The sequence below is a fragment of the Acinonyx jubatus genome, chromosome X (genome assembly GCF_027475565.1).
Source record: "Acinonyx jubatus isolate Ajub_Pintada_27869175 chromosome X, VMU_Ajub_asm_v1.0, whole genome shotgun sequence".
NCBI classification, from domain to species: Eukaryota; Metazoa; Chordata; class Mammalia; order Carnivora; family Felidae; genus Acinonyx; species Acinonyx jubatus.
In genome coordinates this window covers 8586690-8605824 of record NC_069389.1, presented here as the reverse complement: position 1 = coordinate 8605824, position 19135 = coordinate 8586690, and the positions used below count along the sequence as shown (strand labels likewise).

Below are 19135 nucleotides of genomic sequence, written 5' to 3'. Positions count from 1 at the left end.
TTCAAAAACCTGACTAGCCATGAAAGATTTAAGTTGAATTGTACCTGCAATGAAAAATGAGGAAAGGATTAGAAAAGCTCATTACTTAGAATTCACATAGCAATTCATATTTTCTATGCTTCTATAATCAGATGCAAGTCATTGCTCTAAAAGGCCCTGTGCATTTTTTAGTGGGCACCATTTTCCATAAAGCTCACAATGGCAGAATTTCTTATTTCCACCAATCTTCCTACCCCATCATTCATTTAATGTTTATTGAGCACCCAGAGTGAGCCAGGCACTGTGCGAGGCAATAGGGCTAGAGAAATCGATAACGTCTAGGCAAGTTCGCTGACTTTGGCACCTCCTTCCCCACAATGTTTGAAACTGCAGCTTGCAGTTTTCTTGTATCCCGTTTTTGCCTCCTTGCCCAAGCTCTTTGAATTGATCATTCCTTATCTACCACCTCACACCCATCTACTAGTTGGTACTCAACATGTCTTTATCTCTAAGCATTGCTATTCAGGTCTGCCTGCCTCCCTCCCTCTACGCTCTATATCTTCTAAGCCAATCCCAATCACCCTCCTTTCCTCAGCCCTGGTGTTGGTCTAGGTGCAATGCCCACTGCTCCCAATGAGAACTGGGATTAAGGATGACCGATAAAAGACAGGACTCCCATTATATTTGAATTTCAAGTAAACAATGAATTTTTTTAGTATAAGTATACATTATGTAATATTTGAGATGGGATACACTTACACTAAGCAATTATTTGACACTATTTGAAATTGAGAAATAACTAGAGTTCCTGTATTTCTATTTGCTAAATCTGGTAACCCTAGTCCGGGTAAACAAGACACATTCCTCAAGGAACTGACCACTGTGAACCAATGCATGTGCTACTAGACGAATCATAATAGGACTTGCTTGGGACTGATCTTAGGGTGGATTCCCCCAGAAGCAAGCCCTGAGATAAGGATCTGATTGCAAGTGGTTCATTTGGGAGGTGATGTAACAGAAGGAAGGGAAGAAGTCAATGCAGTGTGCATTAACTAACCAGTTACTGCTTGTGGATAAGCAAGAACCTGCTTGAGAGATGTCTCCCCCAAGGAAAAAGGATGCTGCAATATCCTTCTTCAGTTCGCATTTGGCATTAATTGAGGACCACTCCTGAGGATCTGAATTCCCCAGCATTTGCAGCCAAGCATGTCTCGGCAGCCAGATGAAAGCCTCTGGCAGAGCGATAGTGAAAGCCTGCAGAAACGGTGAGTGCCAAGGGGATATGAACACGCACTGCCGTGACAGCATCTGCTATAGTGATATCTCTGGATCAGGAGCCCTATATAAACTGAGTTAATTTGGGAATCAAATGTTAGTCCAAAAAGCATGGCAAGCAAGAACCGGGAAAGACCTCAAAGATAATCTAGTCCAACTCCCCTATTTCACAAATCAGGGCGTTAAAGCTCAGAGAGTCACTTACCCAAAGGCAGAGTTACCTATTGACAGGTCTAAGATGCGGTTTCTATTATTGCCAGGTCACCATCAAGCACTGGTGGATGATGTGCAAAGAATTTTCACATTTCAGAGATGCCCGTGCAAGCACTCTACACCCAAGGAGGAAGGAGCTCTTTGAGTTTGGTTAGGAGAGGGGGTGTTGGGGAAGCACCAGAGTTATCTGGGAATTCTGCAGGCTCAGAAGGGCCACTCTCACTGTGAGCTGAAAATCCAGCCTCCTGCTTCGGGCTGGAAGACAGAGTAGGGTGGAACTTAGGAATTAGGGCCCTTGTACCTTGTCACTGACCTTTTTCTGCTCCCTACCCTCAGATCAGTGAGATGGAGGTGCCAGGTGTTCGCCAGAGCACAACAAGATCCCTTCTAAAACAAAACAAAACAAAACAAAATCCTCACATGGAGGAGGCCGGAGTTTCTCCAGGCAGTCAGGCTGAGCTCCCATCTCCATTCCCTCACTCCAGTATTCCCACAGAGAGGTCCCACATAAACCTTAGGGGTAGATGGAATCCTTGTTCTGATTCCCTCCCAAAGTCTCATGTGAGAACCAAGTGGGATCATGGTGTGAAATCTCTAAATTGCTATAGATGTGCAATCTGTGAAAGATAACATATACCTGAGATATTCCAGCTCCTGGTATAGAACTGCCACATAGTACATGGTCAGGAAATGTTGAAAGAGGGAGGGACAGAGTCCCAGAATTGCAATTCATTGCTTATCCTCTCATAAAAGTTCAATGTATTCTATTTTTGTTGTTGTTCAGGCTGTTAGAAAGTCCTGACTACGTGATCTGATGGTGATGCTCATTTTCTGTGATCTGTGATGAAGCGTGCAGTCAACAGAAATTGGAGGAAGGCAAGCGGAAGGCAAGTATGAGGAGAAATACCCATTACAAGTTTCATGACCTGAACAAAATCTTTGCAGGGCTGATGATCTTTCAAAGGAATCCACGAAGCTTTTATGTACTTAAGCACTTATAATTTAAGCCCAAACAAGAAAACCAATCAAGATAGAGTAATTGATTCTAACTTAACAAAGACAATTTTTGTTTCTTCCCAGACCAGAATTGTTCTCCTGCAACATGTAGCAGTGAATAATTTTCTTATCTGGACCATGAAAGACCTCACAGTAAGCCAAGCTGAGATTTTAATGTTATATTTAATGTTATTTTTTACTTCTTAGCTCAATATACCAGACCCCCACTTAAAGCATTATAGATTGTAAGCAAACCCACTTATCAGTTTCTTTACAAACTCTTGACTTTTACTTCAGCAGAGCCCTTGGCAAAAGCGGTGGGAAGGTACTAAGCAGCATAATACATCTACTCCTCCAAACACTTAAACACCAAACCAGAGAAATGAACTCAACCTGCAACATTCCGTATGTCTTTCAGATAAATGTGGCAAAACCTATATCTCCATTTAATGAAAACACAGCTTCATGAAATCATGTTTTCTAAGAAGACAGTGAGGGTAACCTTAAGTCCATTCACTTTGAGTTTCTTTAGGAACATAGTATCTTACAATCTAGAAAATGTGGATGTAAGCTTTGAGAAGGACCTTGGACATCACTGAGTCCATTCAACTCATTTTATGAATGACAAAATCAATGCCTGGAGAAGTTAAGTGGCATTCCCCAGCCCAGGGGTCAGCAAACTTTTCCTGTAAATGTCCAGAGGGTAAATATTTTAAGCTTTTGGGCTATCTCATCTCTGTCACACCTACTCAACTCTGCCACTATAGTGTGAAAGGCAATACTTAAAAAAATGAGCATGACTGTGTTCCAATAAAACTTTATTTATAAAAACTGTGGTGGCCTGGACTTGGCCTATGAACCACAGTTTGTCAGACCCTGATCTAGGTAGCACAGCTGAATAATGTCAGAGCCAGATCAGACCCAACCCCCATGACTATGTTTATTTATTTATTCATCTAACTGATACCTATTAAGGGTCTACTGAGTACCAGACATAAGGCAGGATAGTAGGGAATTTAGGTACAGTTGGTTAACTCCAAATTCAGAGTGTAATATTTTGTCTTCAGGGATAAAATTTAGCAGACTCTATTAATGTGTCTCAAGAAAACATCTCCAGTTGGAGATCAAGTTTCTGATCGTGGAAATTATCTATGGAACACAAAAATTTGATCTCCTTTAGAGCTAAGAGCATAATTCACCTGCAGTTGTGAAGGTCTCTGTTCTCAGACACATAAGTGGACTAATCACTTCATTACCAGAAATAAGTCATCAGGATTTCCAGGACAAGCATCCCTATCCAATCCTTAGGTCACAAGTATTACTTCCAGGGAGTTCTCACAGCATCCAGCTTACCCTACAATCAACCACCCCATCCTTCCTAATACAGTGTCTCTGCCAACTGATGTCATGGGGAGGAACTGTTTTCAGACACAAATGAAAAAACTAGATCCAAAGGCACAGGTTCAAGTGAGGCAGAGGGACAGGAGAAATGTTGAATCTCTCCATAAATATTTACCAGCCCCCAAAACATCCTGGGGATATGGGGGGTGGACTGTAGAGACAAGATCCCATTCTAGAGGGGCTTAGAATGTATGAGGGGGATTAAACAGATAGTGGTAAGTTCTGTGAAAATAAATAAATCAAAGAGAGCAATAGAACAGAAAGAGAATAGAGAGTAACTGGGGGCTATGGAAAGAGGAGGGGGCTCTGTGAAATACAGTAATCAGGAAGGCCTCTTCAAGAAGGTATCCTTTGAACCAAATCTTGCATCATGACAAAGAGCTAGACTCATAGGGATCATGTCGGGTAAAGAGAACCACTGGTTCAAATGCCCTGAGACAGGAATCTGTTTGGTGTATTCAGTGTGATTAGACCAGAGCAGGGACAGTTGTGTGAGATGAGGTCAGAACAGAAGGCAGGGGTGGCTGCCAGTGGACAACGTGCCTACAAAGCAGAGATTGTGCTCCACAGGGTGTGGCCCAACACAATCCACTGGGGTGCAGGATAAAAATATCAGCACTTTTATTTAAATGCATTTTTTTGGTCTAAAATAATAGGAAAGAAATTAAGCTTTGCTAACAGGTCATATAAAGATTGTCAGTGGCACTCTCTCTCAGTGGGGATGTCTAAAGGCCATGAACCTGGTACACTGCTGGAACTCTCCCGAGGGAAATGAGTTATCAAGGGGTCTGTCAGGCACCCGGAATACTTTTGTTCTGTTGCAGTTGATGTGGACCTTAAGCGGACCTAAGGTCCTAACGTGGACCTAAGTGAATTTACAGATTATATTCTCTACTTGTCAAGGACTGACACTAATGCAAATTACACAAGCATAATTGAAAAGTAAGAAAATAGAGTTTGGGGCGCCTGGGTGGCTCAGTCGGCTAAGCATCCAACTTCAGCTCAGGTTGTGACTTCACAGTTTGTGAGTTTGAACCCCACATTGGGCTCTCTGCTGTCAGTGCAGAGCCAGCTTCCAATCCTCTGACCCCCTCTCTGCTTGCCCCTCGCCCACTCTGTCTCTCTCTCAAAAATAAATAAACATTAAAAAAACAAAAGAAAATAGGGGCACCTGGGTGGCTCAGTCAGTTAAGTGTCCGACTTCGGCTCTGGTCAGGATCTCACGGTTCTTGAGTTCGAGCCCTGCATCGGGCTCTGCGCTGAAACTAGCTCGAGCCTGTTTCAGATTCTGTGTCTCCCTCTCTCTCTGCCCCTCCCCCACTCGCACTCTGTCTCTCTCTGTCTCTCTCAAGATAAATAAATGTTAAAATTTTTTAAAAAAACAAGAGAAAATAGTTTACTTTTCTCTGTCACCTAGCATAAGCTCTTTAACAATGGCAAGTCCTGAGTAAAAAATAATGATCTAATTCAATATTTTCAAAAGTGTGACTGCCACATTTCACATCCTGATTCAGTATTTAGATATGTATCTATGGACATGTAAGTATTTACAAATATAGAGATATAGGTATATACACGAGATAAGAGTTTCTCAAAACAATACCTCTTAATTACGTACTCTAACATTTTCCCTTCTATTTTATTAAAAACTGGTATTAGTTACTATTACTATTATAACCCACGATAGGTTGTGATATGCAGTATTTGAAAAATACTCATGCAATCAGATCTGAGGAGAAATCAGCTACAGGACATCAAAATTAAAAAGACTCCCTACATATGAATTAATTAACATCCATTACTGTTAACCATCAATCGCACCACAAAAGTATATTTCTACCTGAGAAATTGGCTAATGGTGGCACAAAGTCATCAAAATTTGTGAAATCTTCTAAAATTAAATATCCAGACTATAAAAACACACCACTAGCATATTTTTTCAGTAAAAATAAAAACCATGAGGAAGCAGGCTAAGTGTCCATCGATAGATGAATGGATAAAGATGGGGGGGGAATATTATTCAGCCATAAAAAAGGAATGAAATCTTGCTGTCTACAATGACATGAGACATGAATAGAACTAAAGAGTGTTACACTAAGCAAAATAAGTCAGAGAAAGACAAATAACATCTGATTTTACTCATATGTGGAATTTAAGAAACAGAACAAAGGAAAAAAAGAGAGAGAGACAAACCAAGAAACAGCCTCTTAACTACAGAAAACACACTGATGGTCACCAGAGGGGCAGAAGGTGGGGAGGTGCTACGGGGGAACAGGCGATGCAGATTAAGGAGTCCACTTGTGATGAACACTGGGTCGATGCACAGAATCGCCGAATCACTACATTGCACACCTGGAACTAATGTAACACTGTACGTTAAGTATATTGGAATTAAAACTTTTAAAAAACCATGAGACAACATTCAGTCCATTACTTTACAAAACTTTACTAAACTTGATGCTGTCTGGATTTCCGGGACCCATGAACTGAGAACTACGCTTTTCACCCTGTTTCTCCTGCTATTGCCTAAATTCAATGTTTGCAGTCCTTCATTACTCCAACTACTTGCCTAGAAACTGAACCTTCCTGGTGAAGTCCTTCTTCCAAAAGCAAGTAGTTGATGGACCTAAGATCTCGTAAGACCAGGCCGCATAGTAGTCATTCCTATGCCAAAGCCTTGTATGAATCAGCGCATTCTGATTCAGCTTCCTCTACAATCTGGATATCCTTTCAGAAGAATCAAATGTGTGAAAGAAGCTGGTGTTTTCCAATCGTCACTCAGTATACCAGTTATACAATCTGCCCTGGTTAAGAGAATTTTCCTTGGAGAGAGATAACAAACCTGGACTCGTTATACCAGATACATGAAGCTCAGCCGGTGTCTTAACCTCTCTATGCCTCAGTTTCCATATTCATAAAATGCTGAAAATAATTAATCTTATTATAAGGATTGATTGGAAAACCTATGGAGCACACCTTAGTACAATGTTCAGCATAGAATGAGTATGCCCTAGGCTGTGACTGTCACCATTACTGTTGTCACAGTCGCCTTTTCTATGCAGACCGAGTTCTGTGTTAGCACACCTTCATATGTCCTGTACAACTACAAAGCACATAGATGTGCTTTGTAATCAAGTCGCTGATGAACGGATAAAGAAGATGTGGTATATACATATATCCATCCCCCCACACACACAATGGAATATTACTCAGCAATCAAAAAGAATGAAATCTTGCCACTTGCAACAAAGTGGATGGAACGAGTGTATTATCCCGAGCAAAAGAAGTCAGTCACCGAAAGACAGATGTCCTATGATTTCATTCATATGTGGAATTTAAGAAACACTGCAGATGACCATAGGGGAAGGGAAGGAAAAATAAGATAAAAACAGAGAGGGAGGCAAACCATAAGAGACTATTAAATACAGAGAACAAACTGAGGGCTGCTGGAGGAGAGGTGGGTAAGGGGTTCGGCTAGACAGGTGAAGGGCATTAAGGAGGGTGCTTGTTGGGAGGAGCACTGGGTGTTGTACATAAGTGATGAATCACTCAATTCTCTTCCTGAAACCAACACTACACTATATGTTAACTTGAATTTCAAAAAACTAAAAATAAATAAATGAATAAATAAAAAATAATCAAGTCGCACATTTCCACATTCATGAATAAGAAAACAATACCATTCTAATTATATTTGCAAGGAAACCAAAAACTTCTTTGACTCACATCTGCACTGCTGTCTTGGCGACTTTGTTTTCACAGCCCCTAGATCAATTTTCAGAATGACTATACTCACCTGTATTTTTCCAAAATGAAGATGAAATAGAAGGGCAGGGTTTGGAGTCTTGCATTTTATTTTCCATTCTCTGGGTAAAGTTAGGTCACCAAGCCACTTATTTTTTTTTCTTGGTCTCTTTTCCATCCACCTATGAGATAAATGATATCTGGTTTTGATTATCTTCTTCATACAAAATGTGTTACACATTTTTAAAGAACAGTATAATCCACTCCCTTTTACTCATGGCAAGAACTCATCTCCTGAAAATGTCACAAACAGATGTTCTTTTGACTTTTCCTATCTCTACTAAATTTAAATAATGATTAACTTTATGAAACTACTCGTAACAATGAATAATAAAGTTTCTTCCACATTTTTCTACACAGGCACAGACATTTACTAGGGAAAAAGTCCATTTTACTACCCAAGGAAACACATTTTACTATAAACAGAACTTAAGAATGCCAACAAAATCAGAGTGAGAAGGTCAATGGAAAATGTCCATTAAACTCTTCAATTATGGAATGCAGCTTTGTTCTTAGGGGATTAGCAGATGAATGGAAGTCTCCATGGATAAATGAGGCACTGATTCTCTATAAAGTTCCCAGAGCAACAAAACAATGACAGGATGGTTTTGCATATAAAGACAATAGGCCTGGCTGCTTTGGCCAAAAGCTCCCAATTCTCCAGTTGTGCACACGACTCAAAAACAATTGGCCATTTTCCCCTCACTTCTACTTACCCTGTTCATGGTCTTGGCTTATTCTTGTGGGGTCTAGTGTCCCGCAGATGGCTTCCTCCGTCCTCGGCCTTCAGCTGTGTCTGACCACCCATTTAGCGCTGCCACTGCAATGGCCTTCAAGGGCCGTCACTCCTCTCCCAGACTCCTCTCTTCTTCCTCCCTCATTCCTTCATTCTTGTTAACTTTCTGAGCAGTCTTTGTTTATTTATGGCACATATTCCCAGTAGAAGTTATTTTCACAGACTCATGCAATGTGTGCAACATGCCAAGGCCGCGGTATGTGTGGGAATCCAGTTTTCCCTCCCTGCCTCTGCTTGGCAGCCTATTGTCTCCTCCTGTTAGCACCTGCAGCAAAGTCACAGCCTAAAGTTGTGACAGTACCACGATATCCAAGGCAACCAACGGCGAGGTCCTTAACATAGAATTATTTCAATGCAAGACCAAGCATAACCCAAAGCTGAGTAACAGGCAAACAGAGCGCATGTTTTAACACACGTCTTTATTAATACTAAATGGAGTCAAAGTAATTTTTGGCCACCACGAGAGTTCTTTCATGAATTATACAAAGAAAGAACATACAAATTAAGAAATTGTACAGCCATGCCATAATTCCTGACAAAATGTATTAAAAGGATACCGAGGAGAAAAAATAATGGAGAAAATAATTTCTAAGCTGTCTTTGTCAAACACTTAACATGTTAGTTTTTTTCTAAGTCAGAAGCGCTGAACTAGAGGCAAGAATTAGTGTTATTATGTAATAATAGTTAATGACTGAACTATGAAATAATCTGTGTCACCATTCCTGTAAGTCAAAATGTTTTTTTTAATGTTTATTTATTCATTCTGAGAGAGAGAGAGAGAGAGAGAGAGAGAGAGAGAGAGAGAGAGAAAGCATGAGTTGAGGAAGGGCAGAGAGAGGGGGAGAGAGCAAATTCCAAGCAGGCTCTGCACTGTAAGCACAGAGCCTGATGCAGGGCTCAATCCCACGAACCGTTGAGATCATGACCTGAGCTGAAACCAAGTCGGTTGCTCAACTGATTGACCCACCACGGTGCCCCAATAAGTCAAAACTATTAAGTGACTCCCACTGCCAACACCCAGGGTAACCTAGGGGGTTGCTAACAGACCTCTATAATTGCCACCAGTTCCATCAAAGGGTCTTCAAATATCTACGTGATCTAAATAAAAGCAGTGTGCTTGCCATACAAACACATCTTCGAGACAATTTCCCAAGTCCTACACCTCCAACCAGGTTGCTACCCTTAAACACCTTGATTTAGTCCTGGTCCTTTATCTAAGGAGCAGGAATCAAGCCAAGATTAAATATATGAGCATTTTGTTAATAGAAATGCCACGCAAAGGGAAATAACAGATGGGGTCAGGCAAGGTTAAGAGAGCTGACAGACCCACCTTTACTGTCTAAGGAAGCTTCAGCAAAGCTGTCTGGGAGTTCTTAATCCAAGGTCAACCAACAAAAGAGTTTGTCTCCTGAAACAGCATGCTTCAGTGTCCCCACTCAGTCATTGCTGGGGAGCAGCCCATGGGAGGCAAGAGCTACAATGGATTCCAGAGGGCGGAGGCTGGGGTCCTGGGACAACTGCCCCCCCCCACCCCTGCCCCCGTGCAGGAGGCCTATGAGGTGCATTCTCAGGGCCCGTATACCACTGCTACGTAGAAATTCAAAAGTTTATACCTGTGCAAGAAATCTTGAGTTTGGCACCCAAAGTTTCCCTGATCTCCGCATAACTCATGTGTAACCTTAGTTTCTGGCACTTTCTTTGTTGGCACTTTCACATTAGTCTAAGTAACCCCTTGGTCTTCATATCAGTCCCACTGGTGACCAAAATGCTTTCCTTCATACTATTTCCTCCCTGTAATACTTTTCCCACCTCAAAACCTCTTTTTAAGATCTTACCTACTCTGTAAGGTCATTCTGAAATGCCAACCCAACGTTAAGACCATCTTCAAAACTCCTGCCTCCACCCCATCTACTTAACTGCTACCCTAGTGGAAACGTTCTTTCCCTCCTTAGAACATCCATGGAACTTCATATACTCTTGTACTTAGAGTATTAAGCACTTTCTACTTGCTTTAGTTCTTACAAGTTTTATCTCCATAGCAAATCCCAAGGAGGAATGTCCACATTTCAAGTGTGTCTTCCCATAGTATTGTGCAAAAGATAAACTGAAAAAAGCAAATGAATTAACGACAGACAAATTCTGGCCTGGTGCATATCTATTGATCCAGGCCTAAAAATAAGGCTAAAAGACCATTTTTATTTCTTATTTTCATGTTTGTATTAATTATTCATTTATTTATTTTTAATTTTATTTAAATCCAAGTTAGTTAACATATAGTGTAGTATTGGTTTCAGGAGTAGAATTTAGTGATTCCTCACTTATATACGATACCCAGTGCTCATCACAAGTGCCCTCCTTAGTACCCATCACCCATTTAGCCCATCCCTTGTGTTGACTTTAAAAAAAAAAAATTGGGGCGCCTGGGTGGCACAGTCGGTTAAGCGTCCGACTTCAGCCAGGTCACGATCTCGCGGTCCGTGAGTTCGAGCCCCGCGTCAGGCTCTGGGCTGATGGCTCAGAGCCTGGAGCCTGTTTCCGATTCTGTGTCTCCCTCTCTCTCTGCCCCTCCCCATTCATGCTCTGTCTCTCTCTGTCCCAAAAATAAATAAACGTTGAAAAAAAAATTTTTTTTTTAAAAATTAAAAAAAAAAAATTATAGGATAACAGGAACTATCAAACCCAAGGTAATAGTGATTCTAAAACTCAAGGCAAAAAAAACCCAACTACCTGGGAAAGGACATCATCACTGCTGTAGTCATAGAGAATCACACAGTATAATTAGCTGACATAGGAAACTGACCCAATAAATGAATATTTTGTGAGACTGAAACATAAAATCTTATTAAACAAGGAGGCTGTTAAACTGAGGAGGCTCTAATGCCGTGGCCTACAAAAGCAAACCAAAATCTAAGTCTCTAAATGCCTCACAGTTATAAAATCAAAACGCTAAGGATAACCCATCACAAACAGCCACCTAGGCTTAGAGGGACAGCCCATCAATAATTTCCGTACTTTGCTTCCATCTTTTCTTCACAAAAAATCTCTCCCCGAGCTCCTGTGAAAAGAGTGCTTCTAACCACTTCTAGTTTGGTGCAGCGCGATTCGAATTGATTTTTGCTCAAATAAACTCTACAGTATTTTAATATGCCTCAGTTTATCTTTTACCAGTTCCAGAGCAATGAGAGACCAAACACGGAAAGCAAACATGAGCCCCTGGAGCATGCTGCTTTCCTGCTGCCTGTGGAGACGGTGAGCAAGTCCTACTCGGATCCTGGATCCAGGTTCCACAGCTTTCGCGTTATGAGCTTTCCCACTTTATTTCAACATCTCTACTTCCAGACTGGGTTCAAAACTGCTGGAAATGGACTAGGTCGGACTTAAAAACTGGACTGGGTCTGGAGTCAGACTAGGTCTGACTTAAATGAACCGGTGCCCACGTGAGGCCTCAGGTGAATAAAACTTTCTTTTAAGACTGAACAAGTAGGTTAACCTTACCAAAGATAATCTTCAATTATACTGGCTTCAGTGGGAAACTTTTACCCATTTTAGATAATCTTATCAATTTACAAGGTGCTCTGATAACAAGGGTCTCAGCCAGACACTCACTATAAAGAGTAGAGGGAAAATTATTCTTCTTCCTCTATAATTTCTGCTGGCCAGGATAAGACCAGCTGGGACACCTCACTCGCAATGCAGCCATGAAGAAGGCATTCTGGGAAAACTGGCAGAAGCCAGCAAAAGGTAAGAATTCTTACCAAAGTCAGCCCTCCCAGATGACTGTCTGTGGTGCCTGGTCAAGATAAGAAGGTAAATTTCACATTTTCCCTTCCTTTCCAAATTTGGATCAGCAGAAAAAAACATGGGTTATCCATCCTTTCTCAAACAAGGATAACTATTGCCTTCTTGTCTGTCTCATTTTGTACCCTGAGAACTTAGCTAGGCAACTGTCAGATTAGGGGCCCCCAAAAGATGGCTGAACATAAATCTGTGTTACACCCTATTTGTGGCCAGATAAGGCTGGGCAGAAATGCGGATGGCATTCCATTTGCAGCTAGGGTCCTACCAACTGTTACAATACCCCAGCAATTGCAGCTCTCGGGGACTGTCCAGGTCTTTCTTTCTATTGGGTATTTTTCACAGTGGCTCTAGATTTGGGTAACTAGTATCATCTGCACCTCTTTGAGAACCCCTCTTAGCTCCATGGGGTGGTTCAATACTGCCAGAAATATTTACTGCTTGTTCCAGCTGAAACCTGACAAGATACTCAAAAGGATTTTTTTAAGTAGCTCTGTGGTCATAAATTAGCCAAATTGGAAGCTGATATTCAGAGCCTGATAAGAACTTTTTTTAGGCCTTCTCCCCTAAGTTAAAACGAAACTATTTACCCAGAAGAAAGAAAAGCATTCTGAAGGCACTGTGGAAGGATTTACTAAAATGTTGTAAAGAAACCCAGCTGTAAATCTAGAACATACAAATCGTTTGGTTTGTTGCAGATCTTCTCCCTGACACAAAGAAGCAAATGGAGGCTCCCGTACTTTGATGGCTGGGTCAGGGGCTACACATTCAGATTGCAACCTTATTCTTTGAAGAATTAAAAACAAATGTACTCATTTTACAGTATCAGTCTTTCTAAGAACAGACATGCAGCTCTAGAAACAATACAAAGCCCAACTATCCTCTCTACCAATCCCCCTCTATCCATCTCAAAGGCTTGCAGATATTGTAAAAGATTTGGATTCAGACAGCAAAAGCCCTTCTTGGAGAAACTTACATCCTTTCTCTGTGCCTTTGAGATGTAGATGTTCCACCTGGTTTTCTCTAGAAACTCAGAGCCATCTTTTTTTAACGTTTATTTATTTACTGAGAGACAGAGCGAGAGAGAGCATGAGTGGAGGAGGGGCAGAGAGAGAGGGAGACACAGAATCTGAAGCAGGCTCCAGGCTCTGAGCTGTCAGCACACAGCCCACCCAACCCAGGGCTCAAACCCATGAACTGCGAGATCATGACCTGAACTTAACTCAGACACTCAACCCACTGAGCCACCCAGGTGCCCCGGAACTCAGAGCCATCTTAAAATGCAAACTTCAGGAAGATAATTCTAATTAAAGAAAAAAAGAAGAAGCTATTTGATGTCTATCAAGTGATGAATGGATAAAGAAGATGTGGTATAACAGCAGTGAGCCTAGCTGGCTCACTTGGTTAAGCATCCAACTCTTGATACTGACTTGGGTCGTGATCTCACAGTTGTGACATGGAGCCCCCTGTCGGGCTCTGCCCTGAATGTGGAGCCTGCTTGGGATTTTCTCTTTCTCTCCCTCTGCCCCCCTCCCCAGCTCATGTGCTCTCTCTCTCAAAATAAATAAACATTAAAAAAAAAGATGTGGTGCGCGCGTGCACACACACACAATTGAATATTACTCAGCCATCAAAAAGAATGAAATCTTGCCATTTGTAACAACATGGATGGAGCTAGAGTGTATTATGTTAAGTGAAATAAGTCAGAGAAAGACAAATACCATGTGATTTCACTCATATGCGGAATTTAAGAAACAGATGAACATGGGAGGTGGAAGAGAGAGGGAAACAAATCATAAGAGACTCTTAACGATAGAGAACAGGGGCGCCTGGGTGGCTCAGTCGGTTATGTGTCCCACTTCAGCTCAGGTCATGATCTCGTGGTTCGTGGGTTCAAGCCCTCTGTTGGGCTCTGTGCTGACAGCTCAGAGCCTGAAGCCTGCTTCGGATTCTCTGTCTCCCTCTGTCTCTGCCCCTCTCCCACTCGGACTCTGTCTCTCAAAAATAAAAATTAATAACAACAATAATAATAATACAGATAGAGAACAAACTGAGGGTTGATGGAGGGAGGTGGGTGGGGGATAGGCTAGATGGGTAATGGGTATTAAGGAGGACACTTGTTATGATGAGCATTGGGTGTTGTCTGTAAGTGATGAATCACTAAATTCTAATCCTGAAACCAATACTGCACTGTAGGTTAACTAACTAGAATTTAAATAAAAATTTGAAAAAAAAAAGAAGCTATTTGAAAATTAGGTAAATGAAAAATCTTAAAAGTCTTTTTCACAAATATTAGTAAAAGCTTTAGCCACCTGAGCAAGCAAACTTATTCTATCTGCCAGAAACACAATTTATATACAACCATTCTTTTATAAAGTTCTGCATTATCATACCTAATTGCTAAAATGTTATCTTACATTTTTATAGCACCTCTTTTCATCTTTTATTACTTTTATTGTTTCAAATTTTTCTGTATTTTTTTAAAGATTTTTTTTTTTAAGTAATTTCTACACCCAACGTGGAGCTTGAATTTACAACCCCGAGGTCAAGAGTCACACACTCTGCCAACTGAGCCAGCCAGGTGCCCCAAAATTTATCTGTATTTAAAAACAAATTTTTAATGTTTATTTATTTTCAAGAGAGAAAGAGACACAGTGTAAGTGAGGGAGAGGCAGAGAGAGAGGGAGACACAGAATCTGAAGCAGGTTCCAAGCTCTGGCTGTCAGCACAGAGCCCAACGCAGGGCTCTAATTCACAAGCTGTGAGATCATGACCTGAGCTGACGTCAGATGCTCAACCAACTGAGCCACCCAGGTATCCCATGTATTTTTAATTTAAGTATAGCTGATATATAATATTTCAGGTATACAACATAGTGATATGACAATTATGAACATTATGAAATGCTCACCACAATAAATGCAGTTACCATCTGTCAGTATACAAAGTTATTACATTGACTAAATTCTGTACCCATACTTTCTATCCTCATGACTAATTTATTTTATAACTGGAAGCTTTATAACTTGGAAGCCCCTAATCTCCTGTACCTATTTTGTCTATTTCCTTCCCTGCCTCCAGCCAACCACCAGTTTGTTCTCTATATTTGTGAATCTGTTTCTATTTTTGTTTTGTTATTGTTTCTTTGTTTTGTTTTTTAGATTCCACATATAAGTGATTTCATATGGTATTTGTCTTTCTCTTACATTTCCCTTAGCACAATACCCTCTAGGTCCATCCATATTGTCACAAATGATAGTATTTTTTTTTTTAACGTTTACTTATTTTTGGGAGACAGAGAGAGTGCAAGCAGGGGAGGGGCAGAGAGAGAGGGACACACAGAATCCGAAGCAGGCTCCAGGCTCCGAGTTGTCAGCACAGAGTCTGATGCGGGGCTTGAACCCACAAAGCACAGGATCATGACCTGGCCTGAAGTCAGACACCCAACCGACTGAGCCAACCAGGTGCCCCATAAATGGCAGTATTTTACTCTTTTTTGTGGCTGAGTAATATTCCATTGTGTATATACACCATATCTTCTTTATTCATTTTTTAAAAAATTTTTAAAAGTAATATCTACACCCAATGTGGGGCTCAAACTTACAACCCCAAGATCAAGAGTCACATGCTCTATGGACTGAGCCAGCCGGGTGCCCTATTCATGTTTTAATGGATACTTGGGTTGCTTCCATATCTTGGCTATTATAAATAATGCTGCAATAAACATAGAGGTGTATGTATCTCTTCAAATTAGTGTTTTCATTTTCGTTGGGTAAATACCCAGAAGTGAAATTATTGGACCATATGGTAGGTCTTATTTTTAGTTTTTTATGGAAACTCCATACTGTTTTCCAGAGTAGCTGTGCCAACTTACATTCCCACCAACAGAGGATGAGGGTTCCCTTTCTCCACATCCTTGCCAGTGTTTGTTATTTCTTGTCTTTTTGGGACTAGCCATTCTGACTGGTGTTAGGTGATATCTCATTATCGTTTTGATTTGCAAATTTCTCTAATGATTGGTGAGGTTGAGCATCTTTGTATGTGTCTGTTGGTCTCATGGCTAAAATTTTTAAAAATGAAAGCTATAAGATTTCTGTGTATGTCTATGTATGTGTGTTACAGATATATGATATTTTTCTACCTCCAGATGATATTGCCAAAATTAATTTGTAAAGGGCTTTATGTAATAGGCTTAAAGTCAAAAAGGTATTTACATAAATCATTATACTCTCAGAAATATAGGAACTAACTCAAATGGTTTTCAAGTACAAAGTGATCTAGGATAATCTTTGGTAAATAGAAACTAGTTTAAGTGTGTTAGTTTAATTAAAATAAGCACGCCTTTAGAGTCATCAGCATCAAATATAATACTTTTGTTCTACCTAGGTTTACTAAAAGTGAATAAGCTCATATTAGTTCTGTTATAGAATATGTCAGCAAGAATGATGTTTAGCTGTTTAATGCCTTATAAAATTTTCATAAGTGATTTAAACATAATTAAGAATAAGTAAATTAAATATATGTAAGGAAGATAAAGGTTTATAAATGCACTTTTCAATAATAATTATGCCTAATGATATATCTACCAAAAAACAGCTTCCCAAATCCAAGGGGTGGGAGGATATGCAAAACAGGTGAAGGAGATTAAAAGGTATAAACTTCCAATTCTAAAGTAAGACACAGGGATGAAAAGTATGGCATAGGAAATATAGCCAGTAATATTGTGATAATTTTGTATGGCAACAGATTGTAACTACACTTGTGGTGAGCACTTCATAATGTTACTATTGTTGAATCACTGTTGTACTCCTGAAACTAATATTACCTGCCAACAGTACAATTAAAAATAAAAATAGAAAGATGGGGTGCCTAGGTGGCTCAGTCAGTTTGGCGGCTGACTCTGGCTCAGGTCATGATCTCGCGGCTCATGAGTTCAAGCCCTGCATTGGGCTCTGTGCTGTCAGCTCAGGGCCTGGAGCCTGCTTCGGATTCTGTGTCTCCCTTTTTCTCTGCCCCTCCCCCACTCATTCTCTCTCTCTCTCTCCCTCTCTCCCTCTCTCTCAATCTCTCTCTCAAAAATAAACACTTAAAAAAATAAAAATAAATAAATATAAATAAAAAGATAATGCAAACAAATCTATATAGTATATTAAGAAAACAATGAAATGAAGAACTCAAGCCATTTTTATAGTATGAATTGTGGTACAATTTTGTTACATGTTTTATGTATATATTTTTATTTGCCAAAACTCATCTGTTCTATTACTTTAGTGGTGGAAAAAAATTATTTTTAAGATACAAAACAAATGTAAAATAATGTATATAATTATCAATAATACAGTAAAACCTTGGATTGTAACTTGTTCTGTGAATGTTCTGCAAGACAAGAAAACATTTCTTTTTTTTTTTTCAATTTTTTTTTTCAATTTTATTTATTTTTGGGACAGAGAGAAACAGAGCATGAACGGGGCAGGGGCAGAGAGAGAGGGAGACACAGAATCGGAAACAGGCTCCAGGCTCTGAGCCATCAGCCCAGAGCCTGACGCGGGGCTCGAACTCGCGGACCGCGAGATCGTGACCTGGCTGAAGTCGGACGCTTAACCGACTGCGCCACCCAGGCGTCCCACAAGAAAACATTTCTAATAAATTTTAACTTAATAAATGAGCGATATCTTGCAATATGAGTAGTATGTGACACTGAATGTCACATGATCACAACTGGGCCAATGGTTCTTGAAATTCACTTTGATATACAAGTGTTTTGGATTACAAGCATGTTTCCAAAACAAATTATGCTTGAAAGCTAAGGTTTTACCATATATGTATTCTTGGCAATTATATATGTATGTTTCTCTGTGGGTTATGTGTGTGTGTGTGTGTGTGTGTGTATACACGTAGGTATTTGTGTGTACATATATTGGTACACATTTCTTTTTTATTTATTTATACCCAACGTGGGGCTCAAACTCATGACCCTGAGACCAAGAGTCACATGCTCTACCCACTGAGCCAGAAAGGCACCCCTAATAGTACATATTTCATAGACTCAATATGAAAATTAAATATAAAGTGCTTGGAACATAAAAAACACTATAGATTTGAAGCACCTGGGTGGCTTAGTTGGTTGAGCATACAGTTCTGGATCTCAGCTCAGGTCATGATCTCACAGTGTGTGGGTTCGAGCCCCACGTCGGGCTCTACACTGACTGAGTGGAGCCTGCTTGGAATTCTTTCTCCCTCTCTTTCTCTCTGCCCATACCCCATCTGTGTTCTCTCTCTCTCTTTCAAAAATAAATAAATAAGCTTAATAAAAAACACTGTAGATTTTGTTAATATTATGATTATCAATGATTAATACATTTTGAGGGGTCAAAAAAGATAGTTTTCAAAATCTTTTTAGTAACTCGAAACCTGAAAGTTATACTGAGATAAGCTAAATGAGGGTTATTCGCTGACTATCTTAGTCATTCCAAATATGATAAAATACTAAAACAGCAAATACTGAACATGGGTTTATCCACTTTTGCCTTTCTTTTACAGAGGAACTAAATATATTGGGATCTATTAGTAAATATCTTTTGTGCCACACTGAAAATTTTACTATGAGAAAGAAGGTACTTCTAGAAATTGTGAAATGTATTTATAAATTTCCCGAATCCACAGAATGCTAGTGTAACAGACAGTCACATCGCTGACTTCCTAGTTTTCACAAGGAATAAAGGATCCTAAGGGGTAAGAATTCTAATCAACATAATTAGTAATTACAACTACTTAGGAATAATAAGGGTGCAAGGAAACCACTGGGTCTGTCTGTAACCTGAACCGGGCCCTGAACTCTCCTAGTTTCCTCAAATGTCTGGCTACAACTCTCCAGAC

The 19135-nt window shown here is 40.1% G+C and overlaps 1 long non-coding RNA gene across 1 annotated transcript in view; it reads right to left on the bottom strand.

Annotated features, from left to right (window-relative positions):
- The window catches only part of LOC128311550 (uncharacterized), a 73317-nt gene that overhangs the window by 13224 nt on the left and 40958 nt on the right, over positions 1 to 19135 (bottom strand). Inside the window, exon 4 of the long non-coding RNA XR_008290006.1 lies at positions 7661 to 7790. This is a non-coding gene — a long non-coding RNA (uncharacterized LOC128311550). The remainder of the gene's footprint in view (positions 1 to 7660; positions 7791 to 19135) is intronic.